This window comes from Nannospalax galili, unplaced genomic scaffold (assembly GCF_000622305.1).
Source record: "Nannospalax galili isolate Female #2095 unplaced genomic scaffold, S.galili_v1.0 scaffold109, whole genome shotgun sequence".
Taxonomy (NCBI): Eukaryota; Metazoa; Chordata; class Mammalia; order Rodentia; family Spalacidae; genus Nannospalax; species Nannospalax galili.
This window is the reverse complement of record NW_008360315.1, coordinates 4488689-4503382: the sequence shown is the minus strand read 5'-3', so window position 1 is coordinate 4503382 and position 14694 is coordinate 4488689.

Sequence of the window (14694 nt, the reverse complement as noted above, 5' to 3'; positions counted from 1 at the left end):
CTATCTATCTATCTATCTATCTATCTATCATCTATCTATCTATCTACCTGTAAACCAACTCTAAAAGTGATTTAATGGGCATTCCTCAGAGGGCAATACTAGACCTTAAGTACTTTACAGGAGATTATTTTTCAGAGATCTGATAAATGTGTCAAAACTCCTTTTGATTACACAGTGCATCTATTCGTGTTGAAATATACTAAGCTTAAAGGGTCATTTATAATGTCTTGTCATTTTCATAACAAAAGTATATGCATCGTGCATTTGTTTCCTCATTTATTTACTATTTATTCAATCAACACATTTTTTTTTAGTGCTTAATAATACATCAAGTACAGAGCATGGTACTACACATCTAAGGTAAAACAAATCACTATCGCTGTTTGATGAAGCTTACATTTTAGAGAGACATGCATTGATTTAAAAATCCCCAGTCAACATTGCAAAAACAAAATATATTTCTTATATGTCTTACTATCATTTCAGTAACATTTTTAAAATTAAGATGGTTTGTATTTTGAGATCAGTGTTCACATAGGCTTTCTTTCCTTATATTTAATTTCACATTGGAACATTTAAACAAATTCATTTTTTTATAAAATATTATTTTCACAGTAATTATTATACTTCCAGTCATCTAAATTGTTCTCTCTCAAGTTGGATACAGGGAACATTTGTAAACAATATTATTTAAAAGTAGCACTGGGTGTAGTGTTGCCCTATAATACCAGCACTGAGAAGAATAAGTCAGGAGGTCTGTGAGTTTAACACTAGCCTGGGCTACATTAGAAGACCTTGCCAAAGAAAGACAGAAAAGAAGCGAGAGGGAGGGAGGGAGGGAGGGAGGGAGGAAGGGAGGGAGGGGGAAAGGAGAGAGAGAGAGTAGGGGGAGGAGGAGGGGAGACAGGGAAACAGGAAGCAGGGAGAGGAATCAGGCTAGAGCTGGTTGACAAACTGAATCTCTCATTAGGATGCATATCGAAACACTTGAAACCCACGATCATAATCAACTGTGATTTGTATTATATAGAAGGTTTTCATTCATAACACAGTGAAATAGCTCATGGTAATCTTGTGTTTTCTTCTAAATCAAAAGTAATTTTTATTTGTTCATTTAATTAATTTATTTTTTGTGTTGCTGGGTATTGGCCCTGGGCTTCATGAATGATAGACAAGTTCCCTAACAATGAATTCCACCTCAGTCCCAAGAAAAGTTAATAAAGTTCCAGGAGTGTCCAGTCCAGCTTTGTCAAGAGAATGCAAAAACACTCTAGAGGCACAGGACTGCTGCAAAGTGGTCAATGTCATTGTGAAAGATGAAAGATAAATATCAGCTATGATATCACAATAAAAAGTTATGAAATGATGGGTAAGCATGTGGTTCATGCCTTTAACCCCAGATCTCCAGAGGCAGTGGCAGGTGGCTCTCTATGAGATGGAGGCCAGCCTGGTCTACAGAGCAAGTTCCAGGGTAGCTGGGGCTATAGGGAGACCCTGTCTCAACCCCACCCAAAAAAACTATAAAATGCTCGGCTGAAAGTCATACAAAAAAATAGACCTTATAAACTCTGAATACTAGAATAATCACATTGAGTGATAAGAAAGTATCTTGAGATTAGTGAATAAATGAAACAGAAAATATGTGAAAAGAAATGTGTGAAAAGTATGGGCATTTAAATTCTGAGAATATAAAAGACAGTAAATCAAACGTAGTAGTAAAGAAACACAGCAATTACAGTAGAAAACTAGATTAGACACAGCTGATAGTGTAATTTATGAACTGGGAGAATATGTCACATAATACCACAAAAGAGACAAAGATAAATTAAAAATGATGTTTTTTGATAGACTATATTTTCTTTTTTTAAATAAAAAAGGTAAAATTTATTGAGAATTTCATACATGCATATAAGGTGTTTTGATCAAATCCATGCCCACTCCCTCCCCTCCAACTCCTCCCATATCTCCCCATCACTTTTTTCTGACAACTTTATGTACTCATTCTTTCTTTTTTTCCCATTTTTAGGGGCTTTTTGCTACTCTGATATTTCCTCCTCTGAAGAGGTAACCCTAAAATCTTTTAGGGATTAGATAAAAGCTCCTTGACTGGTGCCCAGGAGATGTGAAGCGCAAGTAAAGGCAAGAGTAGTTAACATTAGAAGTTCTAAATAGGGAACAAGAAAAAAGTCAGAACAAGGCAAATTTCAAAATGTTCATATCAGACTCCATTGGAATTTCACAGTGAGAGCTTCCGAAAACATCCATATATTGGGTTCCTCCTCATTTTCCTTTTGTCTGCCAAGGCTGACATGAATTCAGGATTTGTTTTTAGGCACTTTGATAGCTGTTGTAGTAGTTAGAATCAATGTCAGCTCCCTCTCAAAGGCTTCTAGATAGGGGAGAAAACAAATTTAGCCATCATTTTAGAACAATAGCTGACTGTCTCCCTTAACTACAGGTGGGCACTATAGTATTGCAGACCAAGACTTGAAGTCTTACATCTGAGCAGCACTTTCTGCTTAGAAACAAAATCATCAATGAGAAATAGTTGTCTAAATAACATTTTATATGGACTTAAGCCTAATGTCCGGGAGGAAAGTGTAATCCCTTGAACTTTTAAAGAAATATATACTGATCACTTTAATATTTGGTTATACTTTGCTTTTGGGTGTTTAAGACCAAACAGTTGGCCCAAATAAGCCAATCTATTTTTACTCTTAAGGTCATTGGAGGATCTGTTCTTCAGGGGTCACATGGGCTTGGGAGGAGCCCCTCCTTTCTTAAACCGGTTCCATCTATGTGAAGTCTTTAAGCTCAGCACTCTGGAGGCAGAGGCAGGTGGATCTCTGTGAGATGAAGACCAGCCTGGTCTACATAGCCTGTTCTAGGCCAGCTGGGGCTATAGTGAGACCTTGTCTCAAAAAGACCAACTACATAGCTCCAAGGCCCGTGTCCAAAGTATGTTCTCTCTTCAGCAACATGGTCTTACCTTCAAATTCTGGGAGGCAATCAAGGGCTATAGCAACAGCCTGTGTTATTTTGGGAGTCTCTTGAACTACAATGACCAACAAATTGGAAGGAGTTTTCTCCTGTCTGGCCTTGTGTTTCTTGTTATATAGCCTTTAGGTATACACAAGTACCATGTTCAGATATTGTATGTATATTTTTCAGTAGGTGTTTTAGTTAATACATTTCCCTCTGGCAGCTGATTTACTGCTAAGAGGGATAGCTGATCTTCTTTAAGGGAGAGACTTTAGATAGGCTGACTAGACTCCTGTGGATAAACTTGCACTAAGAGTCACCTGCGTACACAAACTTGACTTGATAGGCCTTAATATATATGGCAGGATGCACAAAATCTGGTATGGGGGGATATGGATGGGGAAGGGGATATAAAGATGACTAAAATGCTTTGTATGAAATATACAAAAAATTCAATAAAAATTTACATAAAAGAATGATACAGATAAAGATTATTAATGTTTAGGAGATGGCCATCAAAGGGTTGAAAACATTAGTCTTTGGTAGGTAATTCTTGGAATATTATTTGACCCTTTCTCCAAAGAGATAATCAATGCATGTAATAAATAGATAAATATGTGAAGCATATGTATAGGTGCCCCAAAGAGGACATCAGAATGGTCAATAAGCTGATTAAATTTTGGGGGGACCAGAGAGAGAATCAGTGGTTAGGAGCCCATACTGCTTTTGCACAGGATCCAAGCTTGATTTCTTTCTTTAAAAAAATTATTTATTATTTTTATTTTATGTGTATGAGTGTATTGCCTGCATGTAAGTAAGTGCACACATGTCCTGCAATGCCCGTGAAAGACAGAAGAGGCTGTTGGGTCCCCTGGAACCGGAGTTACAGACAACTGTTAACCTGCCATGTGGGTGCTGGGATTTGAAGCCTGGTCTTCTGCAGGAACAGTCAGTGCTCTTAACTACTGAGCCATCTCTCCAGCCCTACCAAGCTTGATTTCTAGCACCCACAACCCACAACCTTCTGTATCTCCAGCTCCAAAGAGATTGAATGCCTTTAGCCTGTGTGAGCACTCACATATGCATGCACATACCCATACACGGACTCACAATGCAGCTAATGAAAACTAAATAAATCTTAAAATATCTTTGAGTCATTTAGTTATTTGGACATTACACATTTTAAAAATGAAGAAGTCACATATCCACAAACCTATAAAAATTAACCGTAAACACTGTCAAGTGTTTGCAAAGATGCATGCACAGGAATTCTTCCCTACTGTCCAGGAATAAAAGGGGTTTACAGATGCTGGTCCTTCATGACATTCTTTCCCACTGACTAAGAATTCCATCCCTTGGTGTAGAAAAGCTCTTGTACTCCTGCCTGGGGTTGAAGCCAATTCAACTGCTTTCTCACGATTTTTTGAGACTGTGAAGCCTTCAGGAACCTGGAGCAAATGAGAGCCAGAAAGAAATCTCTGTCTGCAGTGTCCTCTCGTGTTCTGCACTGATGCAGCTGTTCAGACAGTGAAGGGCAAACATCAAAGGCATCAGTTCCATTTCTATAGCAGGCAATTAAAAACATTTATAATTGGGAGACAACAAATAGATTCCTGGTACACATGAAATTATATGAGTATAATGTATATTATGCAACTTACTATATGACCTTTAAATATTAAAACTTTTTTGGAAACAGGGTCCTTTTAGCCCAGCTAGCCTGGAATTCACTACATAGATCAGGCTGGACTCCTTCTCACAGAGATCTGTCTGCCTCTGCCTCCTGAGTGTTGAGATTAAAGGCGTGCATCATCAACTCTGGCCTAAATATTAAAACTTTTAAGAAAATATTCAATGCTAACTACATTTGTAAATGAAAATATGTATATACCATAAACTTCAAAAAATAAAATTGTCAGTTAGAAGGAACTATTCCTTTCTTGTTTTTTCCTACTTTAAGTTTTTCTTCTTGCAATTTTAGATCCTGTTATTTAAAAACTCTGATCAAGTGTTTTAACAAGATATTATGTATACTTTGTATCTATCTAGATTTGCAGTTCACATCCAGTGTCACAGGCTTGAGCTAAACATTTTAATTTTATAGATGCTTTCTGGAATATAAAACAGGTTCACTTCCCCAGATTTCATGGTGTCTGTACTAAAGGTATTATAGGAACAGATATATAATTCACAGATTGAATTTAAAAAGTAATCATGATTCCCCTTTTCCTAGATATTCTAGTTTGAATGCTTGTATGTTCAAAAATAAATTTATCTTAAAATAAGTACAGCCAACAATTTTCCCATTAAGTAATTGATTTTATACTTTGATATAAAATTTGATGGGGATATTTTAATTTCTATTTGGAGTTATGATGGAATAGGTTGCTGAAAATTAGATAGAGTCCACCAAACCAAATCAAAATAGAAATGCATTTTAAAACAGAAAACGTTTTTACTTTTAAGGCAATTGAGACATGCCAGGCAAAAGAAATCTGTCAAGAAACAACATGGACTACGCTTTACTTTTCCAAGTCTGACTTTGTCCTTAAAACAGGCAGAAAAAATTAGTTGTATAAAGCTTGAATAGTTCATCTCTGCTAAGTTTTACTTCAGAGAAATATTTTGAATCAATAACTCATCTAAATACCTATGTAATAGTAACTCTAAGAATGTTGGAAATTTTGGAAAAACAAATCACTGTAAGAAACCCATATCCTAAAGGCACTAACATAGGTTTGAATGAAAAGGACCTCAGTGTGCTAAGAAGAGAAACTGGATGGCTACCTTTGAAAATCAGAAGTGCGAAAGGTGATAATTTTGAAGTATATAAAATTATGTTCATAAAGAAGTATTGGCAGAATTTGAAAGCTCATAAATTTCTCCCTATTCATTGATTTAATCAGTTCTTTTTATGAACTTTATATGTTCTAAGAAGACATGATTTTCAAATCCCTTTCAATTTATCATGTAGAATGTAAAATACTATAAGAAATTCTGGAATTTGTACAATCTAAATAAGATGATGTATGGTGAAAAGTTTCACAATTAGTGAAATTTTGCATCTGCAAATATTTAGGAGTTCAGAAAGAATTTTAATTATGTGTGCGGTTGGCACCTAATGGTTTACCAAATCTCCTTTGAGTCCATTCAGATCTGTGAATTTTTACTTTTAAAAAAAGTATTTTATTATTTATTATTTTGTTTTATGTGTATGCATGTATTGCCTGCATGTAGTTAAGTGCACCTGTGTGGTGCAATGCCCGAAAAGTAACTATAATGATTTAAAGATATGTACTATAGATTAGCAGGCAAAACTTTGAATATACATTGTTTCTTCACATTTTATATAGAAATCATTTGTTTCCTCTTTATACACAAATCTGAGACAGTGATTCCATGATAATATATCAAAAAAACTCTTGATGACAAGGAAAAATAAAGTGTGAATATGTTAAAAAAAATAAAGTAAGACTAAACAGTAGGAAAATAAATTTTTAATGGCAGAGGAAGAAGAATCTACTTTAGGAAGATCAGGGAACTGTATTTCACAACCTAGAATTCAGATGGAAGCTGAGAATTAAAAGGTATTTGTTTCAAGTTACAGCTTTTTGCAAAGACATTTCCCGGCTTCCAGGAAATAGCCTTACAAAACTCACAATTTTGTAGATCACTCTTTTTTTCACATCTATTTTTCTGCCCTATTGACTTTTAATGCTATCAATTGTACTGTATAAAACGAGAAAAATGTTCCAGATATCGCAAATTATGAAGCATTTCTTGTTAGTATATTATTTATGAAATATAAAGAAAAGGCACATTTTTATGCTGTGGTTTCTTTCAAGTAACTGTGGAGAGATATGCAAGAAGTCAATTTAGAAGTGCTTGGGGCCTGGTGAGATTGCTCAGTGGTTAAGAACACTGGTTTGTCTTGCAGAAGACCAGGTTTTGAATCCCAGCATCCACTCGGCAGCTAACAACTGTCCTTAACTCCAGTCCCAGGGGATCCGACAGCCTCTTCGGACCTCCCCGGGCATTGAACAACACGGGTGCACTTACCTACATGCAGGCAATACATGAATACACATAAAATAAAAAAATTAAATTAAAAAGAAGTGCTCTTATGGCTTAAATATATAGGCTCTATTGTACAATAATGTGCTTTTTGAAGCACTGCAGTGGGATTTTGAAAATTATACCAAGTGCATGTCTCGGTGTGCCCACCAAACTGTGTGGCATTCTGAAGGCATTTATTCTTACAATGATTTTTATACAAAGTTTTGAAATCTTCCTATCAGTACTTTGTTCACTTTCACCAGTACTTACACAGAACTGCACAATAAAACCAGGAAATTATATTGTTTAACTAACCCAATGAATGAAAAATAACTTTTGATAAAATGCTGCCTATAAAATCCTCACTACCATGAGATCTGTGACAGTTTCTAAATAGCATTGACATGATTTTAATAAATCATACAACTAATATAGGAAAGGATTCACTATTTATAACAGGAGACTATATTATCCTTTTAAATTCATATTCACATTAGTTTAAATATAATTACAGCACTGTGTAATCATATTTAAAAATAAAATGAGACATTCCTCTCCTCTCCGTTCATCTCTCTAGTATTTGAGATCGCAAAAGAACAAAATTGAGATAAAACCCTAAGGTAATTTTATAAAAACTTTAATTAATATTGTTTCCAGTGATAAGGGGGAAATGTATATTCTGCTTTTTAGAAAATAATAGCATTAGACCAAATGAAAAGTATATCTTTTTGAATTTCTTATAACAGTCACATGATTATCCAGCGCTGATAATTAAATCTATAGATGTTGTACTCCACTGAAACTTTTCATTTTCAAAGTGGATGTTTGGGGCTGAAGTTTAGAGAACACAGCAAATTTGTGACTCTCCTAGTCACGTAGAGTTCCAGGCTAGCCAGAGGTACAACACTGCTGTTGTTCCTTTAATTCCTGGAAAAAAATGGATCAGGCTCTCAGAGGAAACAGCAAATTTGCAATGACTTGAAGACCGAGTTAAAGAGAAAATTAATTACTACTCTAATTGAACATTTAAGAAACCAGAAATCACTTTGTCATAGACATTAGGACATTTGTTCATCCCCTTTGAATTGTATCCAGTGAATCCTTGGTTCTCTTACTCAGCTGAGGAGAAAGGACCGAGAACAGAAGTATTGTATAGAGGTGGAAGAACTGTGACAGAAAAAAGAGACCCATGGTTTGAAAAGCAGCGATAAAGCAAGTTATTGGTATCTACATACTATATTCCCTTAAATGCCATTATTTGATTAGAAATAGAAGTGAAAACTGGGTTAATTCCTGGTACCTGTTGAACACTGAGATAAAACAGGCAGAGGTAGAGAGCCCTTCAACTTTCAGGGTTATAGCTCACTGGCAGGAACAAATATAAAATCTTGGCTATCATAAGCAACTGTGAAGACATTACATTTGTAATCTTAAAGGGGAGCACTGAATATTAAAAGTACAGACTCAAAAAATAAGACGCAATGGACCTCTGGACACCAAGAAAACATTATTGGTTTAACCAAGCTGGCTGTGGGTTAGAGCATCACAGGGAAGTGACCATGCACACGTCTCTCAGAAACAGTTAAATGACTATTGCGTCTCTTCTTTTAACAAATATCTAGTTAGGGCCATTGAACAATTTTTAAAAGATCACTTTTCATTCTATAGAGTTGATTTTTTACATGTTTTATATTAATTCCTTATTTGACCTACTATCCAAATACTTCCCCCCAATCTATAAATGATCTCTTCATTCTGTTGACTGATTCTTTCCTGTATTGAAACTTTTAGTCAGTACAATTTGTTTTCGCCTTTATTGCCTGTACGTTTTGAGACCAATAATACTGCCTAAACTAATGTGCAGATTTCCCTGGCCATTTCCTAGTGTAGTTTTAGTTTTTATGTTTAAATCTTTGATGTATTTTGAGTTGATAATTGTGCATGCATGAGATAAAGGTCCCATTTCATTCTCCTTTTGTGGATGTTCATTTCTCCTGGCATCATCTATTGAGGAGACCATCCTTTCCCCATTGTACATCCCTGAAAACTTAGTGGAAAATCAGTTGACCATGTGGATATGGATTTTTTTTGGTGCTCTTCATTATATTCTATAGGTCAGCCCATCTTTGTGTCGTTCTTTCATTACTACGATTACAGTTACTTTGAATTATCAAAATAGAGGGAAGGAATAGCTTAAGGGAGGTAGGGAATAAAAAGACTAATGGGAAAAAATAAATCAACTCTGAAATGTTCCACGTATCAAATATTCAGCAATGTTTTAATCCTTTATGTAAAAAAAAAAGCACACTGATCTCAAAACAAAACAAAACAAAACCCCAAACAAAAACATTTACTTTGTTTGAAGTAAAGGAATGTGATGTCACTAGCTTGTCACTCACAGCTGCCTTCTATATTTGAGGGCATGTTTTTAATGGCTGCACATGAAAATAGGACTGAATTTTTTTCTGTTTGCATGAAAAATGACATTGATAAAACTTGCTCTAAATCTGAAGATCATTTCAGGTACTGAAGAAAGTTTAACAATTTTAATTCTTTCAACCCATGAGTATGTGCATCTTTCAGTTTATTTGTGTTTTCTTCAATTTATTTCATTAATACTTTATAGTCTTCAGTACAAAAACATTTAATTTCTGTGGATAAATGGATTTTTTTCATTTCATTGTGAATTTGTGAATATTGTTGTTCTTTTTAAAAATTTTTATTGATTTTTTGTGTATTTCATACAGAACATCTCAATACATCTTAATCATCTTTATACCCCCTTCCCCACTGACACTGTCCCATAACACCCCCCATCACTACCACCAACTGGAATTCATACATCTGTCATTTGTGTTAAGGCCCATTGTGTCAAGTTAGTGTTCCCAGACTTTCCTCATTGCAAGTTCATCTACTGTGGTCTAGTTGGCCTATCTAGAGTCTCTCCTTTAGGAGGATCAGCTCTTCCTCACCCAGCAGTAATCAGTTACCAATATTCCTTCAACTAAGACTGGAGCCTGCTCTTGTTGTTCTTTTAAATTTCTTGCTGTTACTGTTGGGTTTGTATGTTGATTTTGTATTGTGTATTTTTGCATATTTATTTGTTGGGTCTGTTTATTTTTCTTTTTAGTGGAAACTATGATTTTCTCTTTATAAGGTCATACACTCAACAAACAAAAACTATTTTACTTGTTTTTATGTTATACTAATGACTTATTTTTCTCTTACCCAATTGTATTAGCAAAAACTTGCCACGCCATGTTTAATACAAGTGGTGAGAATGAGCATCCTTGTTCTCAACCTCAAAGGAATAGGTTTCAATTTTCACCTGTGTATATTGTTAGCTATGAGATTTTATTATTTAACTTTTAGAGTTTTGAGACATATTCCTTCTCTACCTAATCCATTCAGATATAACTAATAAAGACAGGAGTTTAAATTTAAACTACAATGAGATCTTACCTCACACCTGTCAAAATGGTTAAGATCATGAACACAGAAGATCAAATGATGGTGAAGATTTGGGAAAAGCTAAACCTTATGTCCTCTTTGTTGAAATACAAATTAGTAATAGACATTACTAATGCTATGTTGCAGTTCCTCAAAAATCTAAAAGAACAACCTACCATATCATCCAATAATCTCATTACTAAGTATTGATGTCTCATTACTAAGTCAAAGAGATGTCTGAACTCTCATGGCCATTATGGCGCTGTTCAAATTAGACAAGTGGTAGAATCAACTGGAGTGTGAACCAGTAGATGAATGAACGCACATACACACACACACACACACACACACACACACACACACACACACATATATGTATCTTCTTAGCATTCATAAAAGTTTCTAGCAGTAAACACATGCCAGAGCCAAACAGGATAGAGCCAAATCCAGATTCTAGTGCATTTTAATACGCCCCCACCCCCAGCTTTTCTTCTGATGCTCCTTATAATGACTCTGAGCCAAATAGAAACCAGAGAAACACTACGTTTCTTATCCCACAATTCATAGCTAAGCCTTGTTTCTTGTTAGAAGATAATTTCAGACCAGCTGTTCTTAATATTACAAACGACCCAAAAGAAAGCTCTGAAAAATAAGCAGCATGGTCACTAGCAAGGAAGGAGGTTAACCCCTAAAAATATCAGTCATGTTCAGAACAGATGAGTGCAGGATGGGAGAAGGAGCAGGGAATGGGTCCCTACGCAGGATACTTCAGTTTGGCTTTTGTTTGTATTGTTTTGCTTTGGGTGGTAGTTAACTTCTGTGTAATTCCTTGTATTTCTGAAATATTTTAAATTATACCTTGAAATGGAGTGAATCAGGGAATAAATACCAAAGCAACTCACAGTCACATATGTTCTCAAATAATTTTAAAAACTTAGAATATCTTTTTTCATATTTTGTAAAAGTACATAATTGGTAGCTGTATTTTTCAATTACTACATAATTTTAGTGTAACAGATTATGGACAAGTGTCTGATTAAAAAGCGGTTAAATTTTTTTGTAATATTCAATTTTTACTTTTCTAGGTAGTCTTTTATTGGTACTTGTTTGTTGAGATAAAAGGTCCTTCTGTAGTCCAGGCTGGCCTGGAATTCCCAATTCTCTTGCTTCAGTATGCAGAGTGCTGATATTAGAGGCATATGCCAACATACCCAGCTCGAGAGTGTGCTTTTCAGCTTGGATGCTGAATAATGCCTAATTTATCAGCATACTTAAAATAATTTATTATTCCAAGAGTTAAATCCTTGAAAGCTGTCACAGTAGTTAAAAAGACAAAAAGAAAAAAATCAATAAAATACAAGTAGATTAAAAAAAATACAACATACTGCTATTGCAGAGGACCTAGATTCACTTCTCAGGACTCAAGTTTGATGGCTCACAACTTCCTATGAATCCAGCTCCACAGGGACCCAAGGCCTCTAGCATCTACAAGACCAGAACACTCTCACTCTCTCTCTCTCTCTCTCTCTCTCTCTCTCTCTCTCTCTTTCACAAACACACCTAATTAAAAATACAAATAAACCTTTTTAAAGGATCTATTTTCTCCTTACATATTTTCTTGTGTTATATTAATGTAATTAACAAGATTTATAGCACTTATTTTAAAAAATGGTGTCACTGAGGGAATTAAATATTTTTTTGCAAAGCAATAGTTTTTATTCTGATATCATGTGTTAATTTGTTTTCTATTGCTGTGATAAACACCAGGACAAAAAGCAACTTGGGAAGGAAAGGGTTTCTTTGACAAATGTGTTCTGATTGCAGTCCTTTGCAGTCCATCACTGAGGGAAGCCAAGGCAGGTACTTAAGTAGGGCAGGCACCTGGAGGCAGGAGCCTCAGCATGAGCTGAAGTACAGACCAAGGAAGAACTCCACTTACTGATTTGCTCCCCTTTCCTGTGTTCAGTCTGCTTTCTTATACAAGCAAGGATCACATTCCCAGCAGTGCACCAACCAAAGTGGCTCCCACATCACTCAACAATCAAGAAAATACCCCACAGTCATATCCACAGGAAAATTGCATAGAAGAAATTCCCCAATTTAAGTTCCTTCTTCCCAGATGTGTCAAGCTGACAACTGAAGTTCTCCAGAACATTCCTTAGAAAGAATTGAAAGAAAAAGAGCAGGCAAAGGCAGCATCCAATGTGTGCCATTCCTGTGTTTATTTCCCATCTTCTGTCCAAACTCTATTTCCTTTCTTTCTCTTTATTGAAATTAGTTATTTTCCATGTTGCAATTTTTATCTTTTTAAAAAAATTATCTATTATTTTTATTTTATGTGTATGCGTGTATTGCCTGCATGTAGGTAAGTGCACCGTGTCGTGCAATGCCTGTGGAGGTCAGAAAAGACTGTCGGATCCCCTGGGACTAGAGTTACAGACAGTTGTTAGCTGCCATGTGGGTGCTGGGATTTGAACCTGGGTTTTCCGCAAGAACAACCAATGTTCTTAACCCCTGAGCCATCTGTCCAGTCCCTGCAATTTGTATCTTTTCCTTATTTTATCTATTATTTTGCTCATTCATTCTTTTTAGTATATAAATTTGTTCTATACATCTTTATATACATTTTTATTTTCCTGAATTAAGCGTATGTGAGAATACTTCCTCTCTGCTGACAAGCGCTGGTGGCAGTATGCAGGATGCAGGTTGAGGATTGTTATCAACAGTCTTACTTGTGAATCCTGTATGCAGCAATACCAAGGACCCCAGTGGCACAATATGGCAACACTGTTATAGCGTTACCAACTGCTCCCTGGTGTACATGAATCCTGCTGAACAGGAGAAAATATATATCTTGGTGCTGAAAACTCAGTCCAAAACCTATAGTGGAAAGCTACTGCTATTGTTTTGCTGAATGGCTGTGATGTTTTCATCAAGCTACTTTTTAAATGATTATATTTATGATCACGGATTAATATTGCCAGCAGTTTTTTTCAGAGAATCTGCTCTTTTGCAATTGTCATCAGTGACTCCAGAGACTTATAATAGGCCAAAAGACTGAGAATAAATGACTGCCGAATTCCCATCCATAAGTGAAACAATATCAATCAAGGTGACCCCTCAAAGGTGCAGGAAACCTCATAGAAGAACAGCCACAACAATTTGGAAGAGGAAGTAGGGAATGCCAATCTTGGGACATGATATGGCTGTTGCTTGCTCTCTTGAACTCACAGCATCTGTGATTACTTGCACAAGACTGGGCGCATCACCACATTGTCATGGAATAGGGAGGGTCTTACAGGGCCCCACCACTTTCTGAAGATTCATAAGCAGTTAGCAGTTGATTAGACAGGAAGTGACATTTTCTTCCTTGGTGTAGCCATTGGTAAGGTGCCCATGGTCATGTAAACCAACCCTCATCTTTGCCCTCTTAACAACTCTGATGAAACTCAATGGGTCTTATGCATACACACATGTATGCATGCACAAACACACACACACTCTCTCTCACACACATGCATACACACAGACATGAAGGGAGAAAGGGGCTAGTAGTGAAGAGGAAGTGGATTAGTGGCAGTGAACAGGGACAAGGAAAACTAACATGCTGAATAAGATTAAAATAGATTTTTACATGTATGAGAATATAATGAAACCCATTGTTATATATAATTACTTTTTATTGATAAAAATTAAAATTTATATTTAGGCAGTAGAAAAATAAAATTTAACTTCTGTCATGATTTTTCTTAGTCTGAGTATCTTCACATTTTCAGAATGGAGATACATTCCTAGACTTCTATGGTTTACAAGTAAAATATATATTACATTATTTAAACTAACAAATGCACCAGTAAAATTGTACAAATAAATTGTAATAAAATAAAATGAACATGAATATATAAGTACTTCTATATAAAAGCATTTTAAAGTATTTGTGGGTGCATATGAGTGTGTGCACAAAAAGTCATACACCCCATGTAGAAACTGGGAGGAAGGGAGGAGAAGAGAGAAGAGCTTACTCAACAGAACCATGGGGTATTGGAGTTTTGTAGGGGAAGAGATAGAATACAGAGGTTGAGAGCAAGAGAGTTTCTATGAGGCATGGGCATTTATGAAATTGTGCAAAGATCTATTTTAACTTTTTCTGTCTATCTTATAATTTTCACTTGCCACTTTTTTATGACTACCTATGCCTAAGGCTTT